Below are 24,102 nucleotides of genomic sequence, written 5' to 3'. Positions count from 1 at the left end.
CTTATACACACCATGATATCACTTCAACATAATCACAGGCTCTCAGCTACTGAGAAAAAGAAAGATAAAAACACAATTACAAAAAACAAAGATTCAACATGCAAGATATTTCATGTACTGTTGGCAATCTAAAAAAGGCATGAATGAATGAATAAGGACACAAAGGAAGGCACAAATAAATGATGAATGAATGTATGAACAAACAAAAAGTAAAATCAAAAGAACAAATGAATGAAACAAAAGGACAAACAAATATGAGGGAATCACTGAACAAATTAACTGAACACTTAAATTATGAAACAAATAAAAAAATAAAATAAAAGAACTACCTAAATACTAATTACAAAATGAATCAAGAAACCAAAGAACAATCAAATTAGCAAACATATAAATATAACAGCAGTATCTAATGAATGAATGAACAAACAATTTAAGTATCAATGAATGAATAAAAGGAACCAATAAACAAATTAAAGATAAAATAGAGAAGGAATCACTAAACAAATGTACTAAACACTTAAATTATGGAACAAATGAAATAAATCAAGAAACCTGTATCAAGAAACCAAAAAACAAACAAATTAGCAAACAAATAACAGAGGTATCTAATGAATGAATGAACAAACACACAAAGTATCAATAAATTAATAAAAGGGACCAATAAACAAATTAACAAAGACAAATGAAAATGAAGGAATCGCTGAACAAAGTAATTAATTTAAGAAAACAATGAATGAGCAAATGAATGAATGAACTACTTAAATAACAATTTAAGGAAACATCAAATGAATCAAGAAACCAAAGAAACAATCAAACTAGCAAACAAACAAACCACAGAAGGAACTAATGAAGGAAAGACTGACTGACTAAATGAAAACAATGAATGAACAAACAAACGATGGCATCAATGAATAAATAAAATTAACCAACAAACAAATTAACAAACAAAATCAATATGAAGGAATCATTGGGAAAACAAACAAAACAATGAACAAGCAAATGAACTAACTAACAAACAATAAAGCAATCAAAAAACCAAACAACAATCAAATGACCAAAAAACAAAAACACTAATGATTGATTGAATGACTGAATGAATAACTAAACCAATGAAGGAATGAATACAAGCAGCAAACAAACAAACAAACAAATGAGGGCTCAAAGGAATGAATTAAGGAACCAAAAAAACAATAAACACTACAATGGAGACTACAACGGATAAAGCCTCTTTCAGTTGTCGTGGGTATGTATATACAGTATCTTTCGCTGCAGAATCTTTGAGACGTCTGATGCAATGCCATCAGAAACCAGAGTTTAACACTAACACAGCAGGACTTTGTTCAGATGTTGTGAGAAACTCCAGAGGGCACAGAGTGAATAAAACGAAAGGAGTAGCAAAATTCAGAGGTGATTCACACTTGCCTGCAGCTCAGTCATCGCGGCCTCATCTAAGTCAACAGATTTGTCCAGAACATTTCCTTCTTGCACTCCGTCTCCACCCGTTACTCAGCGCTCGAGCAGGGTGGATGATTCACTGCCCAGCAGCGCTCCGTCTTTCCTCTTGTTTCCAAACAAAGTCCAACGAACAAACGCTATGTTGCCAAGTTGCTGATTGACACTGCCAGGAGGAGAAGACGGTTTTCCCAGACAAACTGAGAAAGTGTTAAGATATCCGTATGAGGAATAAGCGATCAGCGAGCCTGTGGTTAAATACAGGCCAAATGAACTTTCTGCCACCCTAACAAAAGACTTGGGAATTGAGAACATTTCTGGACATGACAATTTCTTTCTGGCCAAGAAACTGTATTCTGCACTATGAAAATATTAAGATACTGAGAATTATTTATGAACAGAAACTCACTCTGCTCATGTTTCACGAATGAGGCCCAATAATAATTTAGCTGGTCATTCATATTGCTTTAATTTGATTCTCTTGCATCACCTATGTCAGATGTTTTGAGAGCAAAATATAAACGCACATACACACAGCTCTCAGAGGAGGGCTGAGCTGAAAACGCATCTCCTGTACAGTAAGTCTCACAACTCTTAGTGACCCCAGACGTGTGAGACAGCAGGATACATCCTCACACAGACACATTTAGTTCTTCAGTGTAATCGGTGCTGACTAATGCAGCTTAAGTGCAGACCAGATTTTCCATTCTCCACTCAAACATACAATAACACACATTCATCTCTTATACCTGTTCTTACAACACTCCCTCACTTTCATACAGATACACACGCAAACATGTCTGAAATGAAAAGAAAAAGTAAACATACCGTAAGTCACACGTCATAATAAACACTTTATACTTAGCAGAGCTAGAAAGCAGCAAACTGAATTTCTCTTCTAAACTGTCCTCTCGTGTTGGAGAGATGCATTCCAGTGAACTGGTTCAAAAAGTCAGAGTCATCCTATTGAACTGATTTAACTTAGATTTACTGTAGTGAATAAATTCAAATAGATTCATTCTATTGAACTATTTAAAGGACTGATTTATTTTAATGTGAACAAATTCAAATAGTTAGATTCACTCACTATTTCAATGAGAGATTTACTTTAGCAAACCATTTCCTAAAAATGGTTAGATTCATTCTAATGAATCGATTCAAAAAGTCAGATTCATTCTACTGAACTGATTTAAAACTGCCAATTTATTCCAGTTCAACTGGTCAGATTCATACTTTCATTCCACTGAACTGATTTAAAATGGTAGAGTTACTGTAGTGAAATGATTCAAAGTCATATTCATTCTACTGAACATTTAAAAAATGATTCACCAAATGTGATTCCCTTTGAGACTTTTCAGGCATTGTTTTTAATGATCATTATATATATATATATATATATATATATATATATATATATATATATATTATTATTATTTTTTATTTAATTTTTTTTGTGTGTGTGAAATGTTTAGTTAAATGCTGATGTTCATGTTCATAAAGGTATCTGTTAAGGTAAATAATGTCATCCTACTTGAGATTGAGATTGGATTTTCATTCCAAAAATCTCAAATGTCTAAAATCCCCTTGGCTCGATTAAATTAGCATTATTGTCATCCGATACATTTATATTAAATAAAATTAAAAAACAATACCGTTAGTGTGTGGTGTAACTACATTTTCAAAAGAGTAGCTAGACTGTAATTTAACTATTTTAACTGAGTAGTTTGGAGAGCTACTCTTTAAAAAAAAAACTAAAAAACATCTCCACTCTGATATCCAGCCCATGCCTTAAAGTTTACAGTTTATACTGCAATTTATTCAGTCAAAACAGGAAGGAACCAACTGTATTCAAAGCCTGAGGTATGTGAGTGTATACCAGTAAAGAAGCCTTGTAAACACAAGCATGCATTATGCTAAATGTGAATGAACAGATGAGAAAGGACAAGCCATCCCACTGTTTCTCTCTCTCGATCACGCACCCTTCCTGTATGTCCTCTGGCTGTGTATTTGTGTGTGGATGCAGCACTCTCATAACTTAATTACTGTATTTATCTTATTAGACTGCAGCTATTTAATGTTAGTGCTTTGGCATGCGCTTCCTGCACATCCATTCTGCTGCCTCATTAAGATCAGGCCCTATGAGACCTAAACGCTAAAACTCACACTCGCATTAACACATAACATGCTGCTAATGCATTCTGACACGGCATTTATCAATACAATGAAAGAAATATCTTGCACAAAATGACCATAAACACTCTAAAAATTGTCAACTGTGAATACTTTTATGCATTAAATTGATCAAAAGTGACAGTGAAGACTTCTATAATGTTACAAAATATTTCTATACCAAATAAACAACTGTTTTCAACACTGATAATAATAAGAAATGTTTAATGAGCAGCAAATCTGTGTAGTAACTGCTGAAACTTCAGCTTTGCTATCACAGAAATAAATTGTATAAAGTATAGAAAACAATTGTTTCACTGGTAATTTCAACATCATACTGTTCATATGCACCCATCTTGGAAATACGATCATTCACGTGTGAAGGCAGCATAAGAAACGCTAAATTTATGTAATCGGCCAATCAAAATGGAGCTTGCCATTTCACGAATATGAACAACCCGGGGGGTGTGCCGTCTTAGGTTGACACCAGATGATTTTCCCCAAGTGTAAGTGGATGCACCAGAGACAAACGTGTCTTTTAACAGGATCTCTGACTCTAAGCTAAAGGGCACAGAGGCCGCTATCAAAGGAGGAGCCCAGCTGAGCCCAAACCGGCACATGGATGAATAAAGGCAGTAATTAGGCTGTCATAAGAGACCCTGCCACTAGCTTCAGCTGTTCAGAGATGCTTCAAACACAGCCTGTCAGTTAACCAGGCACAGCACTTAGAGGGGGAGTGGTTACAGGACAAGAGAAAGACAGATGTGGCATGCCAAATTACTACTAACAATTATGAAGTCACACTGGAAAATACTGTATGGATTTTTTCCCACTAACTCTAATCTTTAAAATTTAATTCATTCAGTTTGTAAATTCCCCAATTAAACAAATGAACTGACAAATATGATGTAATATTTAAAAAAAATTCTGATTATGTAAATACAACCCAGGCTCATTGGAAATACGTGCCTCTAAATACAGTACATTTCTGCAACACCGTTATGACATGCCTTACCGCATGTTTCGAGGTAGTTTCAAAGTGAAACAACCAGTGAGGGGTGCTAAAACGCAGGTTCAATATGGGAGTGTCGCTAAAAGTTAATGCTCTATCATGTTGGAAATATCCTCTACACCAAACCCAACCCTAAACCCACACGATAGTGTTAACAAATGCAAAACTGGTATAAAAACGGATTTGTTGATGCAACCATACCATTTGAGCTTCCTTATATTCAGGTTTGAACTGTTTTGTGGAACCTACTGAATATAAAAATCTCAAAAGTATTAGTTTTCAAATGTCGCAGCATGTTAACATTTTTTTGAATTCATAACATGATATTCCTCAAGTAATTGTATGAAAATTAGGCTTTATTAATCGAAACTGTGGACCTGCAAATCATACTTTGTGTGAAAAGGAATAAAGGTGTCAAGAGTTGTACTGCCTCTAGTGTTTATTTCAACTGCACTACAGCGATTCATATGTATAGGTACAGGTTTTTTTTTTCGGGTTTTTTTTTCAGCTTTGCAGAAATGTATTTAGAGGCACATATTTCCAATGTTGATTTTTTTAGCATCATAACTCCAGGCTTCAGTGTAAAATTATCCTTCAGAAATCATTCTAATATGCTGATTTGCTGCTCAAGAAACATTTCTTATTATTATTAGTGTTGAAGACAGTTGTGCTGCTACAGTTTTAGTGTTCTTTGATGAACTGCATTTATTTGTTTAAAACTCGTATACCAAAAAAGTCTTTATTGTAGTTTTTGATCAATTTAAGCCCGGCTCACACTGTGCAATTTTGGCCACGATTTAGCCATCTGAGACAAATTTTGAAAATCCTAAAAGATTCCTATAATCCTAGGCTAAAATCTGTAGTCTTTGATCATTAGTTTGACATGTTCACCGACAGCTGATTAATTTGACCTGTGACTTCTCCTACGACAAACATCAAACAGTCTTTGTTTTTCAAGACAAGCCATGATCAGAATTAATGCTAGCGATTTCTTCAATACGACACAATCTCCGGCGCTCCCGTCCTCCGCTCACGGAATTCATCTGATATGTTGCCTTTGCTCTGATAAACACCAGTTGCGTCGCTGTTTTCATGTGGGTTTGTGGTGCTGCTTACATTATTCTTCTTAAATACGCCGGTTGCCGCCGTTCATACAGTCATGGCCAAAAATATCGGCACCCTTGGTAAATATGATCAAAGAAGACTGGGAAAATTAATCTGCATTGTTAATCCTTTTGATCTTTTATTTTGTTTTTTAAAATCACAAAAATCTAACCTTTCATTGGATAATAGGAATTTAAAATGGGGGGGGGGATATCATTATGAAATAAATGTTTTTCTCAAATACACATTGGACACAATTGTTGGCAGCCCTAGAAATTCTTATGAGTAAAATATCTCTGAAGTATATTCCCATTCATATTCACAATTTTGAGCACTCCAGGATGATTATGAACATGAAATTATCCAACCATGGCTTCCTGTTTCACAGAAATATAAATAGGAGGGAAAACAAAGCCCACATTCCCTTAATCATCCATCACAATGAGAAAAACCAAAGAATATATTTCTGATGTGCAGCAAAAGATAATTGAGCTTCACAAATTAGTGAAGTGGCTTTAAGAAAAGAGCTAGAGCAGTGAAAATTCCCATTTCCACCATCAGGACAATAATTAAGAATTTCCAATCAACATAAAATGTTAGGAAACTGCCTGGAAGAGGACGTGTGTCTATATCGTCCTAATGCACGGTGAGAAGGAGAGTTTGAGCGGCTAAAGACTCTCCAAGGACCACAGCTGGAGAATTACAGAAAATAGTTGAGTCTCGGGGTCAGAAAACCTTCAAACAAATGGTCAAACGGCACCTACATCAGCACATGTTGTTTGGGAGGTTTTCAAGAACTATTCTCCTCGCTCATCCAAAAACAAACTCCAGCATATTCAGTTATCAGACACGACTGGAACTTCAAATGGGACTGGCTTCTATGGTCAGATGAAACTAAAAAAAAATTGCTTTTTAGCAGCAAACACTCAAGATGGGTTTGGTGAACACCGGGATAAAAAGTACCCCATGTGTACAATGAAATATACTGCTGTATTTTTGATGTTGTGGGCCTATATTTCTGCTGGAGGTCCTGGACATCTTGTTTAGACACATGGCATCATGGATTCTATCAAATAACAAACGGATAAAAATGACTGACTCTGTTAGAAATCTTATAATGGGCCATGTTTGGATCTTCCAACTGGACAATAATCCAAACACAAACCTCAAAAACAACACAAAAATGGCTCACTGAGCACAAAACCAAGCTTCTGCTGGCCATTCCAGTCCTCTGACCTGAACCCTGTAGAAAATGAGTGAACTGAAGAGAAGAAGCACCAACATGGAGCTGGGAATCTAAAGGGTCTGGAGTGATTCTGGATGAAGAAATGGTCTCTGATCTTTTGTCAGGTGTTCTCTAACCTCATCAGGCATTATAGGAGAAAACTCCTATACTATTTTGGCAAATGGAGTATTGAATAAAAGGGTGCTGTTAATTGTGGCCAATGTGTATTAGAGAAAAACATTTATTTCATAATGATATTTCCCCCATTTTAAATTCTTATTATCCAATGAAAGGTTCGATTTTTGTGAATTTTTTTAATAAAAGATCAAAAGGATTAACAATGTAGATTAATTTTCACAGCCTTCATTGATCATATTTACCAAGGGTGCCGAAATTTTTGTCCATGACTGTATTACATTTTAGCCCCGCATGTAATGCAGCTCGCAGTCACTTAACGTGTGTGGGTTGATGATGTAAAACTACAGACAAGTTTTCTTGCGCGCACCCGTTTTTAACACATCTTGACTGTCGAAGAGTCTGACAAGTACAATCTAGGGCTGTGCAAATAATCGAATGCTCATGCGCATCTAGTCAGTAAAGCCGGTTCTGTGATTAGTAGTTAATCTCCTTCACGTGCTTTCAGATGGAGCGGCATTAATATCACGTTCAAAATCGCAGATAAATTGCATTCGATTTTGAAAGCGATATTGCGTAGCTTGTCAGCACATTCGATTATTTGCACAGCCCTAGTACAATCCTAAAAGACTTAGAAAAAAAATTAATTGCACAGTGGAGAGAAAAAAAAATAAAAAAATTGCACAGTGTGCGCCCGGCTTTACAGCATCCTTGAACATCAAACACTACAGAATTTTTAAAATACAAAAGAAATTACTTTATTCTTCTAACACGAAGATGAAAAGACAAAACAAAAAATATTTTAAAATTATGTTAGACTTTGTCTTCTTACATTTGCACTTCACTGTACCTTTGAGGTTTAAGATAACATGTTGGTACACCTTAAGTGTATATAGTGAGCAATTGATTTGCACTTTCACTTTTTTAACAGTGCATTCTGGGAACGTCTTTTAGCCCTCTGGAAATGGCAGAGACATGCCCTATGTTTTTATTAAAACGTGACGCTAAATATTATCCTAACAATCTAATACAATTGTAGCATCGTTAAAGTGATTTAGTACACTGATAGTTTATCAAAATTGAGTGTAAAATTGCCTAACAGTGAAGTCAAGAGCCGCTGATTGTTCCACAGTGTTAAATTCATCACGCGGCAGTAAACTCTACAGGGGGTGAAGGCCCGCGGAGAAGCCAAACTGTGCTGATCATTACCAAGAAATACATCACGGCTCTCTCTCTCTCCCTGTGCCAAACATTCATTTCCTTCATGTCTAATTGAAGTACCTTGCTTGTAAAGTAAAAATATAGTGTCTTTCTCTCACGTTTGCCCGTTAATTCACTCCCCTTCTGGTTTTCTGCTTTGCTAAGACTCTCTCTCTCTTTCTCTCTCAGAGAGCTGTAGGCAAATCTGTATCCTCTCCGGATAACGTTTCCCTGAGGGCTGCGGGAAAAGAAAAGACTGGGATTTAATCTTTTCTTCTGAAGAGATGGGATGAGTGAAAAAGGTGCTTTAACAGTTTCTCACTCTGACCGTCTTTAACACACACTTATGTACCGCCACACACATTCTCTGACACCACAAATATACAGCAAGGTTCATTTAAAGGAAACCCAGATGAATGGAAAAGCACTTCAAATGAAGCGTGAAGAGGAAGGGGTTAAGATTCAAACATCTGCAGTACACAAAACTGAAAATCGTACACATCCAAACCGCGTACACACGCAGATAAACACAATGACCTCACACACACTCGCAGAGCTTCAATGTGCTGATAAAAGGGGACCCACAGGGCCCATCTGTGTGTGATCTGAATATGATGGTATGTGGGGTGAGCAGCAGTTCACATCAATCCAAAAAGGAAAGACAAAGACAGCAAGAGAAACATGAAAAAGCTCAAAATGCTGCAGGGTAAAACTCTAAAGGCCACTTTCCCAGACACTGATTAAACCCAGTACTACAGTGAAAGGGATAATCACTGTTGGAAATGTTTCAATGCGATCTATGGCCAAGAAAGCAACGCTAAAGGGGTAAAGCATAAGGATATAGGATTTTAGAGAGGACCAACAGTTATAGAAGAGTTCACCCAAAAAATGCACAACTCAAAGTCACTATTTACTTACCTTCACATTGTTGCAAACCTGCAAGATTTTCTTTATACAGTATGTGGAAATTAAAGGAGATGTTTAGAAGACGGTCTTATGAATCTTTGTGTGAAGAACAGACAAATTTAGGCTGTTATCCACCCAAAATCTTGTCCTTTACCATCTTCAATGTCTTACTTCCCATTTGTGTATACACATATTTGAAAGTTGTGCATTAAGATGTCATGCCAGTATTATTTAAGAATTATTTATGTAGTATTTTGAGTTTTATTGAGTGACGTTTGATTAAAAAATAAGATCAATAACATGCATTTACAGTTTTAGTAATTCAAATTAACTTTACTGTATTTCAGGTAGCTGCCAAGGCAACATTTCTGTTTTTGTTTTAAGTTTCTCATCTTATATTTAAATTTGAGTTTATTTCAGTTTTATTTAGATTATAAAAGGGTTTTAATAGTTTTAGTTTACGAGAACAACACAGCAACAGGCTTATGCCGAGTTCACACTGCATGATTTTAGCCCGATTTTTCACTCGCCGACAGGTTTTGATAAATCGCTGACAAATGCCCGAAATCGGAGGCAAATCGGAGCTCATTCACACGAGTGACAATCATGCAGTGTGAATTATCAAAGACGCGATCTGAACACCTGTGAAATATTTGACATGCTAAATATCTGGAGCTGTCGGCGATTCACAATCCTGCTGTGTGCAATGATTTCTGACTGAAAACTACATCGATGACCTTCAGCCAATGAGAGACAAAGATGCAGGGCAGAGGGAAGTTCGGTGAGGAGTTATATCATACAGAAACAAGCACAAACGCTTGCAGCCGCAACATCAGCATAACAGTTACTGCAAAATTATTATTTACCACTCTTTGCAGAACACAATCCCTGTTCCCTGCATCTCCCTCCTGCATAATCTGTTTTTCTTTTTGTAGCTGGAAATCAGCGCACAGACCATTTGCAGGCTATATTTTTTTATTACTTCCAGTCTCGCTCGAGAACAACGGGCTGACGCACGCAGGTTCTCACGTTATTTCTTTATCACTTCTCGCGTGTGTTTTGTTGTGAAACGTAGTTTGCGGATCAGACAGAGTTGTTGGCGATTCTTCCTATTGTGAAATCGTGCAATGTGAACACAGCAGCGACTGAATGCTACCCCAGATAGTCACGCAGTGTGAAAACAACAGCGATCCGACGAGTTTGAAAATCGTGCAGTGTGAACTCGACATTAGTGTCAGTAAAGATAAACACTGCTGATGTTAATGTGCTTTTCGAACTTTTTGGAGACTCTTTGTGATCACAATATGCTTTTATTGTAATCAGATTTTCACATAAAGGCATACAGGCTTGGAAGGACAAGGTAAATAACGTCAATTTACATTTTTGGCTGAACTGTCCCTTTAAGCATTGATTGTTTTGATTTCTTGTGAGTGATGGTGAACATGAGCTGTTTTTCAGGACACCTGCAGACCAGAGCAAAGCAGTCTCCACTTTAATTATCTCTCCCTACTGCCTTTCCATATTCATTATGCTCTATTCCACCGAGACACACACAAACCGACACACACTCACTTTCAGGAACTCTTGCACACACACACACACACAGGAAACAAACGCACACACATAAGCAAAAGGAAACTATGAAACTGATGAGAGCGCAAGCAAATTTTTAAGAAGGATAAACACATTTCTATTCATTTCTCTCCTTTTGTTTTCCTGCAAGTTTCTTTGGCAGTGGAGGTCATATTACAGCGGGATTCAGAACCCAAATAAGATTAGCTCTGGTTGAAGTGATGTCACCACTTTGACCTTTCCGACTGTCTGCCGTTCCCAACAGGGCACCACTGAAATAATGAGACTTCGTTACCATAGCAGCTTAATAGGTGCCAGTTGTAGAAACTGAATGAGCCAATCAGGACATAGCAATGCTAAGTACCTTCTAGCTGGCCTGAAAAATATCCACTTTAGCCAACGAACATTCTTGACACGTCAAGCTGTTAATGCCCGAAAAGTGCAAATGGGTGTTAGGCTATTAAGAAACTGGCCTTTAACAAAAGGTAGCTTGAAAAAAAAAAAAAAGACAAAAAACACTTCATACATATCAATACAATGGATAAATGATAAGGAGCTGTTGAATGAGGCCGAGCGTTCTGATTGGCAGCAACGCATGTTTCTGAAGGAGACTGGGTTGTTCAAATGGCCAATTAGCAGCTGATTCTGATGAATTCATTAGCATGTTCTCAGGTAATTAGAGGAAGCGGCTGAGTGAATACTAAATATTCAACAGGAGAACAGACACAGTGCCACACAGCTCGCCGTGTTCCTCTGTAGACTCTCATTAGCATAAACACACTCACACACACACACACACTCTCTCAAGCGCCCATCTGCACTACTGAGAGACTGTTTCATGCACAAATATAAAATTCACACCTCCAAAATAGCCTTTCCATTACAGGAAGAAACTAAGAGGTAGGTAAACAAAAAGACTTCTATTAACACACATAACATATTCTCAGCAAGAAATACATTCCTCATTGATGAACAACATCTTTAAAGACAATAATGAACCAATTTGATGAACACAGTTTTCTAGTTTTTCTTTTTTATATATAACTAATATGGTAAAATCTTTTTTTAACAGTTTGTTTCATGAACGATACTTTCAAACTTAATAATTTCCAACCACTTCACATGCAACCTGTTAATTGTTGGGACAGGAAATAAAGTACAAGCGAAAAGACACAAAGACAAATCATAACTTGCGAACAGACATCACTAGTCAGAGTCGGTGGTATTTATAATTTAGTGAAAGGGACATTCTTATTCTGGAGAGAATTTTACAGGAAAGAAATGTTTAAAAACTTATTTTTCTTTTTGTTATATGAAGGTCTCATTAAACTGTTTTAGAAAATGCTTTATTACGGCTTCCTGCATTTATATTTGCTACTTTTTTTGCTAGAGAGAGTGATCTTATTGTTTTAACATTTTTCCCAGCCAGCAGACTTTTATATAAAAATCTGTCATAAAAATATGAATTTTTAATATTTTAAAACTATAAAATAGGAATATATATATTTATAAAAAAATTGTGTATTAAATTGTGGCGTCATTTCCACTACATCAAACAATTTTACCATCAATAAAAGTTGTTCAAGAGTTCACTAGTTAAAGAGTGCACTGTTAAATAGACAGTAGCCATGTTTACATGGACACTTTTTGTTTCAGTCAGAATTTAATTCCGACTGATGAATCCGAACATAGTGTTTACATGAATGCTAAATAAAGTGATTAGGTTGATGTGTGCAGGGCTATCCTTTGGGCGGTGCAACTTGTGCGATCGCACTGGGCCCCGCGGAGAATGGACGCGATCGTGAACGGACCAAGGGGGACCCAAACGCGAAAAAGCGAATGGACTAAGGGGGCCCTGCGTCAGCTAATGACAGCCCTGGATGTGTGCGTTTATTTGTCACAATCTTCACATCAGTTTCCTGCTGCTTTTACATACTAACCATCCTCCTCCTTAGGGGCGCGCCGATCCGATATTCAGTATCGGTATCGGTCTTCCTCCATTCAGCATTCAAACTGTGTGTCGCGTTCGGTTATGAGTCAAGATGATGAAACTCTCTGCAAGATTATTAAATGTTCCCAATATTATACTTGATCTGTAAATAAAGATAAATGGTTTTGCATAAAAGGACTTTATCTTGAAGGACTTTATCTTCGTGCTGTTTTCAAAATCGTGTTGGTGTCCATTAGATCACACTGGACTAGAGACCTGTTAAAAGAAAAGGCTCAAAAAACAATCGCACAGATTTAATAAACTACGCATTAATATATCTTCACTTTGTGCTTTGAACCTTTCTATGCAGACTTGCGGAGTGCTGTGACAGAGTGTGCATAAGCGCTTTGTGCCGCTCTGTATTTGGAGCCTTTTCCATCATAATACTTTTGCACAAAGAAAGATTATTAATAGCCTTTCTTGTTCATCTTATCTATCATATGTTTCTGCCTCATTACTGTGCTATACACTTAAAATAAATGTCTTTTAATTTTACAGTATATACATGTATATATAAATATATTACTTGTTTTTCATGAAAGTATTTTACAACAATACAAAAAGCAAATGTATATCATTTTACATTATTATTTTAGATTTAGTCCTACACTTATTCTCTTTTATTTGTTCCCCACTAAACAATGTTTTTTTCCCACTAATTTTAGATTTTATATAATTGTGCACTCATGACTTTTCTAGAGTAACTTTTGCTACTGAAATATTGTCATAGATATATGCATTAATTTGTTGTTTACAATTTCTTTTGTTCTTTTGTTTACAATTTACTATTTCTTTACAATAAAGTTGTCTATATTTAGTAGATTGTGTGTAACACAAAAAAGTCATGATCAGGTCAACACACATTGAGGTATAACAATTCAACAGTGATTAAAAAAAAAACTTTCCAGGTATCGGATTGATATCGGTATCGGCAGATACTAAGAATTTTTGGTACCGGATCGGGACTGAAAAATTGGTATCGAGCCACCCCCTTTGTTTTAAAAAGCAAACTTAATATTTATCTATCTCAGGTCATAATTAGGAGATGACAAGCATATGAAGCTTTGTGCAATGATGCATATATTAATCAAGCAGTAAAAACAGCCATTCCTGTGTCCAAAGCTAGATTGTGGCACAATGTTATCTTGCACCACTTCACAGATGATGAGTGGAAAGAGAATTTTAGATCAACACAACAATCATTTATCATATTCAACAACAACAATAACGGCTCGTTCCATGCATCATTACGCCACTGCACATGTGCGAAACTTTCCGGTTAAATCCGATGAAGTGTTTACATCTGCTATTGAATGGATTAAAAATGTTAATCCCACCCATTTTAACCCAATTGAAATTTCAAAGGGTTTTGCCATTTTTATTCCGATTGCGGTGTTTACACTTTTTTCAGATTAAACTTTTAAAACGACTGTAATTGTAATACAATGCTCCATGTAAAATCACCTACCGTATGATACATAAAATGTTAGCTGCAAAATTAGCCTTAGCAAGACAAAGGAATGGGTCAACTTATTCCAAAATTTTTCACACAATACGTCATAGGAGATATGATGCTAATGACAATGTGGTGGTGAAAAAAATTATAATGGCATATTTTACACAGGTCCTATATGAGAGCCAGAGGTGGCTGGTGAAGATCATAATGTTTAATAAAAATCTCAACAGTCTGTTGAGCCCTAGAGTTAGATTTTAGAAGAAGCCAAGTCTGTCTGACAGTCAGTGTAGGAGAGAATATATATAGATCTAAGTAACCTCTCTCTTTCAGTACCCAACATAAAAAAGAACAAGAAAAAGCCTCCTGGTGCCCATGCTCTCCAGGCCAGCAGGATAACAGTGTTTAAAAGTAAGGGGAGCAGGGCAGGTTCTGGGTTAATGGCACCCCTGGTACAGGGTACCAGTGTGCGGATTGGGGGGGTTGAAAGGGCAGAGGGAGGAGAGGTGGGATCCAAGACTGCCAGCCCATCTGTTCAGTCAACACACAGGCGGAGAAGCAAGGAAAACAGCGTGAAATTTCTGCTATCACTACTGCCACCCTGCCAGGATCTTCATCAAAGAGCAGAGACACTGTGAGACATGAGACGACATGGAGTGATGGAAAAACAAATGCAGCATGAAAGGGTGAAGGAAGTGGATGAATAGAGAATGGGAAGTAAGTACAGAACGAAAAAGTTGGAGCTGTGATGCAGTGGTTAGTGTCACATATCGAAGCTAAATATGGATGTTGCTCTTTCTTTGAGTCCAATCCTGGGCATTAAATTAAAAATCGTGTCATAATTTATGTCATTTCAAACCGGTATGACTGACTGACCTCTGTGGAAAACAAAAGAAGATATTTTGAATCTTGTTAGTTCCCACTGACTTCCATTGTATGGACAAAAAAAGCCTTGGTCCAAAAAGAGCCTTGGTCCACATTCGGGTAATACAGGTTCGAATCTGAACTACATTGTGTCCTTATTTCTTCCCAAAAAGATTTCCTTCAATATAAGGAAAAAGTCTAGAACGAAGACCTAAAAGAACACGAAAGACCAATATGATGATAAAGAGCAAGAAAATAACAAAAAATGAAAGAGCAGAATGAAAGAGATCAGATAATGAGTGCATGAAAGAGAAAGACGGGACGAGGATTAGATGAGGGACAGGTGGACACCACTCACTCTATAGGAAGTTCCACACATGTGCTCGTCAATAGAAAAGAGTAAAAAAAGGAAGAAAATCTGTTGTTCTCACATCCTCACAAACATAGCCATGGGGTATCTGTGCATTTGAGTGGCACTGGGGCCCCAGAGGGGAGGTTACAGATGCCAGGGGCCACTTTTGACTTATGTGTATGCATCAGCCAGACCACAAAAGGCCTCATTTTGCTCTCTTCATACTACGCCAATCATCTCCATCAATGGCTCTATAATTAAATCACAATCAATTACTCTATATGAGAAGCCTTCAGTAAAGCCAGTGCTCTGACAATGCTGCAACAATCAGCGCAACTCTACAGGAAGAAAAAAAAAAAGGATGAATTAGGATGTCTGTTAAGGTTTCATTAAGTTTTTGAAAAATCCACGGCAAAGGCAGTATGGCAGATTCTGTAATTTTACACTTCAATAGCAGATTCCATGCCTGTTTTTGACAGCGAACACAATAATGTGGGCCACTTGTGTTCACACAGCCAGAAAGACCCCCAGGGCACTGAGCAGAGGAGAAAAAAAAACAACAACAACAAAGAGACTGGAGAGTCTGGGACTTGACCTGGATTACACACACTCACACACAGCGTGCCACCATTCATTAATCCCTGTAGTTTTTTGATTGTTAGTACAGCATGGTGTCTTAATCAGTCACCATTTCAGTCATCTGAATATTAACACGCCAATCAGACCAAAGGGCTTTTTGGCAGCAACAATACACAAACCACATACCGCTTATTCAAAGTGTGTATCTCTGATGCACGTCCATGAAACAGCACTTGTTTGCTTTGTAATGTCTGTTTTCATTTAACGTAGGCAAGAAATGAAAATTCATCTATTTTCTAAATGCATGTTATTGATCTTATTTTTAATCAAAACGTCACTCAATAAAACTCAAAAGTTTCAAGCTTGTGTTCAAACCTGCTTCCATTTAATGAACAAAAGACAGATAGAAGCAAGGTCTAAAGTTCCACATTTTTCTCAGATGTATGTCACAACATGGAAGAAATGATCTGTTGGGACTATAATTTATAGGATTTTTTTGTAGTTAAATGAGAGATGACAGGAAGCAATAGAGAAGAAGGCAGGCAATGGGATGCAGACACAACACGAGCCATATTCGAACCTGCATTTCCAGTTTAAGCACCACAGTTCAATGGGCCTAAAAAAAACGCAAGCATACGTGTAAACAATTCTTAGATAAATCATACATGTAAATTCAATCCAACACTTTAAATAAGAATTGCTTTACAATCAATTCAAATAAAAATTGCTTTCATAAACTTTTTCATAAACAAGGTCCCTCAAAGCCATGACTATATCATCTATTTTTAAGAGCATTCTTCTACTCTGCGTTCTTTCCGTTGGTCTGGCACGAAGGTATGGGCTGCTTTATTGTCCTATATCCTTCCAGGGGATGAAACAGAATTATTGATGTTAATTTCCTGTGTTGATCTGTGGCGGGACAAGTAAGTGCACCCTCATCTGGACAGATCAAAGGCAGGGGCCGTCACTCTAAAACCACACGGACATGGCGCAGAGAACCCTCAAAGCCAGATCTGATCCATGGCTTTCTAAACTCTCCACTACAACAAGAGGAAGTGTGAGAGATCACTCATCCCAAAGATTGATCGCAGGGAACACAGCTCTTGACGTGATTGGAAACACATGGAAGTTGAAGGCCTATATTCCGAGCACTTTTCTTTCACTCGGTCCTCCCAGTCGTTCTTTTTTTCCAGCTTCCTTTGCAAAAGAAGTGCTTAACCTTTTTTGCGAGAGAGAGATCTAGGGTGAGATTTGCTTTGAGCATCTGGGGTGAGTAATGGTGGAGGAAGCCAATCAATACCTCTTTGCCTGATGATGGCCATTCAGGGTGTAATTGCGTCGGGTGCCTTTTCCTCCAATGGAACATAACTGCCCCTTTCATCTATTCACCTTTTAGTAGACTCCACCATTTTTGGCTTTGTCTAACCTCTAATGGCTCTCAGACCTGTTTTGTCTTCTGACAGGTGCTTGAGCGCTACAGATGACGGACGTATGAAATTAAGGACATGCATATATGACCTTCTAGCTCCAACAAGACGACCTTACGGTCCGAGGCTACTGACGGGTTGAATTACAGAAGTCGTGGGAGTCAAGGATCGTTGGCCAAAACCCCAAAGGCCGGTTTGTTTTCCCGAGGCGTGAACGTGGCCATGTGGTGACATCCCAGATACATCTGCACCAGCTGTCTTCGGCACGACTGCCTGTCCTTTTGACGCCAAACCTCCCACCGCAATAGCACCATCCATGTCGCATGAATACATTATCGGCTTTCATCACGTCAACGATGCTTCATCGCACCTCGTCAACCAAGAATCCTGCTAATTATGTACAGAGACTCTATGGTGTCTCTCCTGAACGTCGTGGAGGACAACTGCACATTAAAATGGATGTCAGAGGCTGGCAATGTTAGCGCACATTAAAAAGGCACTGCTGTTCGGCTCTAGCCATCAGACTTGAACCGTAGAGTTGATCGGAGACAATCTGCTCATGGTATGGAAGAGAGACAGAGGGAGGACAGAAGGGAGGTGATGGAAACACTTGCCTGGATCCGTACAGGGGGTGGCAGGAAGCAAAAGGAAGCAGGGCTGGATGAACAATGGAACAGACTGCCGAGCAGAACGTCTCCCCCCTGCTCAGATCTCTGGCTTCTGCTCCTGGTCACCACAAGTCCTCAGAACTTCAGAAGAACTTCTCCCAGTGTGCTTCATTTGGGACTGAGGATACTAGCCTCACTCTTGTCTGGTTTTGAGTGTACAGACAAAACCAAAGTGGAGAAGTTTGGCTTCAGCTGGAGACATTTTCCTCAGACCATCAATCCAGGAATTCTGAGCTCCATCACATCCCTCAAAATATTGAGCAAAGTATGTTATGCAGAACTTTAGGGGTCATTACTTAAAAACCGATGATCAACACAAACAAAAATGCTCTGAATATAGATACTTGGATTTTTGCTAGTCTATAAATTGGGATGCGTGACATATCAGTAACATATTGGGTACTGGTTGATATTGAAACACTTAATTTGAACAGGATCACCGATATTTGATACTTATTTGCGAATGCATGTTTTTCATATCTTTCATTTGGATTGCCTCTGCTACACTATCATCTAATGCTCAATTAAAGTTAATCTTTAAAACACTAACAATGCAATCTTTAGCACATCCACTTTTCAGACTGTGCATTAAATGTTTTAATGTCTAAATTCACTTATAATATAGTATATTAAAGTAAAATGATTTAGTCTTTTAAATGTAATGTATTTAGACAAAACAGAATAGAATTTTAACATCAGCCATTTAACAGTTATCAGACATAACATGAAATTAATTATTGGCTTATCTGTATTGGCCAGAATTTTAATATCAGTCTTTCTCTATCTCTAAATATTCATATGAGAACTTCCATTTCCTGTCGATTGTATTTTACCCCCAACATTTGATTGACATGCCAAATCAACTTTAATAAGAAATTATTTCACTGTTCATATTGAGGTTGGCATCTTCAATTTATCTCACTATGGCAAAAATAAATAAATAAATAGTAGTGAAAAAAACCCACACAGCACACAAACCAATAACTCTGCGATGGTGAAAAAGTGCTTTAGACCGCAAGGCTTAATAAATGTTCCAGAACTCCTCCATGAACTTAGAATTTGAGCATATGGCAAATGCTATAGCCTGAATCCGGACCGTAGGTGGAGGTAAAACCCATGAGGTCTAATCATACACACGGCGCAACAGTAATCTGTCATGTTCATTAGCACTCGCGGTGTACATCGTTAGTAGTACCCACAGAGCACCATAATGGCTCAAATTACACCGTCATCCTCGGTTATAATCACCCCACTTTCCACAGCCATTAAACTGAGCAAAGAAATCCTGCGAGTTCGCAGAGACTGGAAATAACCCAAAAAAGGCAACAATACATGCTAAAAGAGGGTTCGCTACATTTGGGATTTGTGAAATATTTACAACATTCTCTATATTGTCTTAATGGCGATCTGCTTCATAAATCACCAAAAAATGCATTACAGAAATGAAGCACAACAACGTGATGAAATTAAATTAGGATAATAGATTCTGATCGTTTCGCAAGACCTTTTTGTTCTCAAACTTTTTGATTTAAGAACTCTATTAGGCAGAACCACATGAGGTACCTGACCTCCATAGATCTAATGGTTCTTCCATTATGTCTTGTTGAATAGTTGCACTGTGTCACAGCTAAACCTAACAAATTTACAGACTAACTAATCCAGCCCACATGAAAACTATTGACCCCTACAAATGCAAAACCATCTGCGGCCATAAAGTTTCTGCCTGCCTGTCCTTTAAACATGAAAAATTTGGGGTTTGTTTAATATAAAACAGATTAATGCTTACTCCGAATTAAAATACACACCAGTGATAAACCAGTTTAATAACTAAAAAAAGAGTTCAGACATGGATTGAGATTCTACTCTTATTCACATATCTTGGCCATTAGGACACTGTGAGGTCATGTGCTCAGTACAGTATCTCTTTATTTATACAGTAGAATAATGGAAATGGTGCTAGACAACTCTTTCATTAAGTCGACTAAAGAGGGTTTGACCGGCACCATCCAGGCTGCAAGAAGAGACTCTCTGAGCTAGCACAGACAACTGACCTCATATACACATAACATAACAGGAAACGACAGGTGCTTGCATGCTTCTGATTACTTGAGGAGCATTATGGGAATATTCTACCTCCTGTTGAAAATGAGTTGTTGAGAAGATGGACTTCAAAGAATTTCTCACTTGGAAAGGTGCAAATTAGCCTGTGACTACAGAGAGAGAAAAAAACGCTGGCACATATATTTTCAGAAGAACTTTTCTGCTCATGATGTCCATGGCGTCAATACTGATCCTGTATCAAACCAGAAAAAGCTACTTCGTGTCAAAATAGACTTGACATTTACTGATTCTGATACCATTCAAATGTTTGGTGTCAGTAAGCATTTTTATTGTCTTTGAAAGCTGCATTTATTTGATATAAAATACAGCAAAAACGGAAATATTGTGAAATATTAGTACAATTTAAAGTAAACTTTAAAAAAAAAAGTTGACAAGGGCACTTTTTAGAAGAAAAAACAAAAAAAGAAAATGAAGCTGGCAGCGTTTTGGTTACAAATAGCAGCTGAAGGCGTCTTTTGTTGCTACAATAACGGCTGCAACAGTAGCCTAGTGCTGTGTGGAGCAGAAATGTCGAGAAACTGGAAGTTGGCTCTTGTGTTGGCTTTTGAAGTTAACGAGGAGCAGAATGTCGGTTCACAATGACGTTTGTGGGTGCACAACATTATACGGGGAGGGAGAGAGTATGGTGCTTACAACAATTTAGTCCAGGAGCTCCGGTTGGATGATATACGATATGATATGTTTGCGGCATATTTTAGACTAAACAAAGTCTATCTACCAGCACCTTCTCCATTTTTTCTTGCTGTTCTTGTTGTTATGGAAATGACAGGTCTCGCTACTAGCTTGTCATTGGTCAGCTATCAAAAAGGCGCTTGACGTAGGGTGTTTTTTTTTCCAGAAAAGTTGAACTTTTTTCAACTTGAAAAGACGCTCTGAGCTGCAGAAAAGACGCTGGCGGTGGCATTTAAAAAAGGACTTTTTGGAAAACACGGTTTACTCCATAGGATTATAATGTAAAACAGACACTGGCAGCTTCAAAAAAGATGCCAAGTGTGAACATAGCCTAATGTGTGCTTGCTGAATATTAATTTATTTTTTTATTTTTTTAATCTAACTGACCCCAATCTTTTTCATAACTATACAATATTGCATTTACCCTGAAATCAACAGATCTGAATGATATACTGACCCATGGATCAGTTATGACAGCAATTGTATATTCGTTAGTGAATTAATGACATGTGATAAATGTAATCTGAATGATAAATGTGAACTCTTATTCCAAAAGAGACGAAAGAGAGGAAAATCCTGTTTTTCATGATACGTCCCCTATACACACACACACACACACAAAATCAAAACAGTCTGCATCCTGTAAACACAGACAAATTGGGGCAGAAGGAGAATCGCTTGTCACCAGCCAGTAAACATAAAATAAACAGTATATTCTATACAACCCTCTGCACATGCTGCATATGATTATTAAACGACTTCCAGAAAGAAAAGAAAAGCACTGTTCCTGCAGCTCCTATTTAGCTGTTCCCATTCATTTCCGCTCAAATCTACCACATTCTCTTGCTGATTGTTACCTTTCAGAGCCTGGTCTAAGCAAGCCTGCCACATCTTCACTCTTTAATGTAATCAAAGGCAGGAACAGGCCTGTATTGAAAAAAAGGATAAGTCGGAACAAGAGCCTTAGCACAGAGGTGCTACAGACAAAGAAAAAAAAAAAAAAAAAAGACAATGAAAAAGAAAAAGACCCATTCAGCGGTGGGACACATAGACCCAATCACATATTCATGCCATTTTCCATTCATCCAATCATCTTAATCAGAACATTGCATCTTGGGAATCAAAGGGGAGATGATTGAACTTCCATTAAAGAGGCCTTTTAGTGATTCATATGTAGATGGAGGGGGGAGAACAGCGGCGGCCAGTTAGCTACTGTAACTCCACTCGAACCGCACACATGAACCTCCCCGTGATACGGTTACCATGGTGAACCGAAGACTGAGACGACCGTACCCTTTCACAGAAATAAACCTATCTCCAGATCACAGCGCTTGTAAAGGTGAGCTGGGCGCTGGTGTGGGCAGCTGTCGCCATTGAAGACCGGCATGAGCCATTTTATACTCCTAGTAGGGATTCAAATTGGGATTTAGGAGAGGGAGGCCAGTCCTTAATCTAAATTGTAGACGCCATGCATCTGATAAAGAAAGACCAGCAATGTTTCTCACATTTAAAGGTTTTTGGACACTTAAGCGACACTTAAAATGTCATTTCATTGATTAAAAAATATCAACACAAGTGGCATCTGAAATCAGGCATAAACACAGGTGTAGTTTAATCACATTACCAATGAACATCTACCAGCGTTTGACAAATAAAATGTCTCACTACTTTTCATCGTCATTCAAAACCTAACAAATATAATTTTGTGAAATGTTATGCTTGATTTTTTTTTTTTTAAATAAATGCCAGTTGTTCTGATATTTTGTTTTATAATGAACTGACATTCATACCTTTTCAAGTGTGACTAAACTAAAGTACCCGAATTGTTTGTGGGGCTTCTGTATAGGCCGCCACACGTCTCTGCTTCTACCCTGATGTCACTTCCTATCCAAAGCCTGTCCAGATTTTTGCTGATGAGCATCAGACTTGGTTGTTGACTTGATCAAACATACAAACACACAGCAGGAAAGACATTAGTAAATGTGTTAATTGAGAAAGAGAGAGACGAGTAACAAGGGGGGCTGTCGCTCCGTCAGCATGTCTGTGAGGGAGGGATGAGGTAAGTTGCACCATCTGTGACTCTGACACTTATTTCAGAAGCTTTTAGAGGCCATTAGCACACTCACTAAAGGTCACACACCAGTGCTCTCACACACACACACACATGCACACGCACATACACGATTAAACACATGCATACAAACATTTTCATATAAATAAACACTGATTTACAAACAGATGCAGATTCACAACAAATCAACCTCAGTCGGGCTAAATATGAATATGACAAGAGAAGAGTTAAGGATTCTGCCAGCATGTACCTGTCAACCTCACTGAGCATCGTCCTGGTGTAACGGTGCCTTTGAAAGACAACAGTAAAATATGAATATGACTCAACAGTGCTGCAGACTGTGACGAAATCGCTCAAAAATGTGACAATATATAAATAAATAAAAATGTGTGACTATTTAAAATAAAGGCAGGGAAATGAAAGGTTAGTAAGGGATTGTTAGTAGTTACATCCCGGAGACATTCACACAATGTTTTTCCTGCTCTATTTTAAACATGCATACTGTAAGTCAACTACACAGTTCAGCAAAACGTTGTTATGACGTCATGTTTTGTGCATATGCAGTGATTTAGAGAAGTGGCAACCGCATTCTACAACTAACTACAAATGAATTCACCAAAATTAAGAAACTGAACTGAACAACTAGTTAATGACATGCATCAGGGATGTGTTTGCCAGATCTTGTTACAAAAAAGAGCAAACAAGAAGCCCAAAACAGACCTGCTTTATACTGGTAAAATACTCACAGAGGTACACTTTATTAACTCCATAAAGTTGCTCACTTTATGAGCCAAGCTCAGACAACAAGCCCAAATAGGCTTATAATAAGTGGATATGGCAACACCGCAGGAGCGCGCTTTTTTCTATATATAAACTTTGCTATGGTCACCTACATTATCTGCGTTTCGGGAAAAGAACAGGACGATAATTTATGGGATTTACTCGTGCGTTCAAATACAGTTGTTACTCTGAAACTTTACAGTGTGCACGTAGAGTGTCTAGTGGTCAATGTAAACATGCACTAAGGCTTCTTTGACCTTAGCAATGTGCCTCAATTTTCTCGCCATCTTGCGCAAAGAGCACTGGATTTTCAAGACACTTTATCAGGCTTTAACTCAAGACCTTTTCAT

General features: G+C 37.7%; 1 protein-coding gene across 6 annotated transcripts in view; it reads right to left on the bottom strand.

Annotated features, from left to right (window-relative positions):
* pard3bb (par-3 family cell polarity regulator beta b) overlaps positions 1 to 24,102 on the bottom strand; it is a 332,607-nt gene that overhangs the window by 93,859 nt on the left and 214,646 nt on the right. The window lies entirely within an intron of this gene.

The sequence above is a fragment of the Onychostoma macrolepis genome, chromosome 09, assembly GCF_012432095.1.
Source record: "Onychostoma macrolepis isolate SWU-2019 chromosome 09, ASM1243209v1, whole genome shotgun sequence".
Lineage (NCBI taxonomy): Eukaryota > Metazoa > Chordata > Actinopteri > Cypriniformes > Cyprinidae > Onychostoma > Onychostoma macrolepis.
This window is presented reverse-complemented; position numbering and strand designations above follow the sequence as displayed.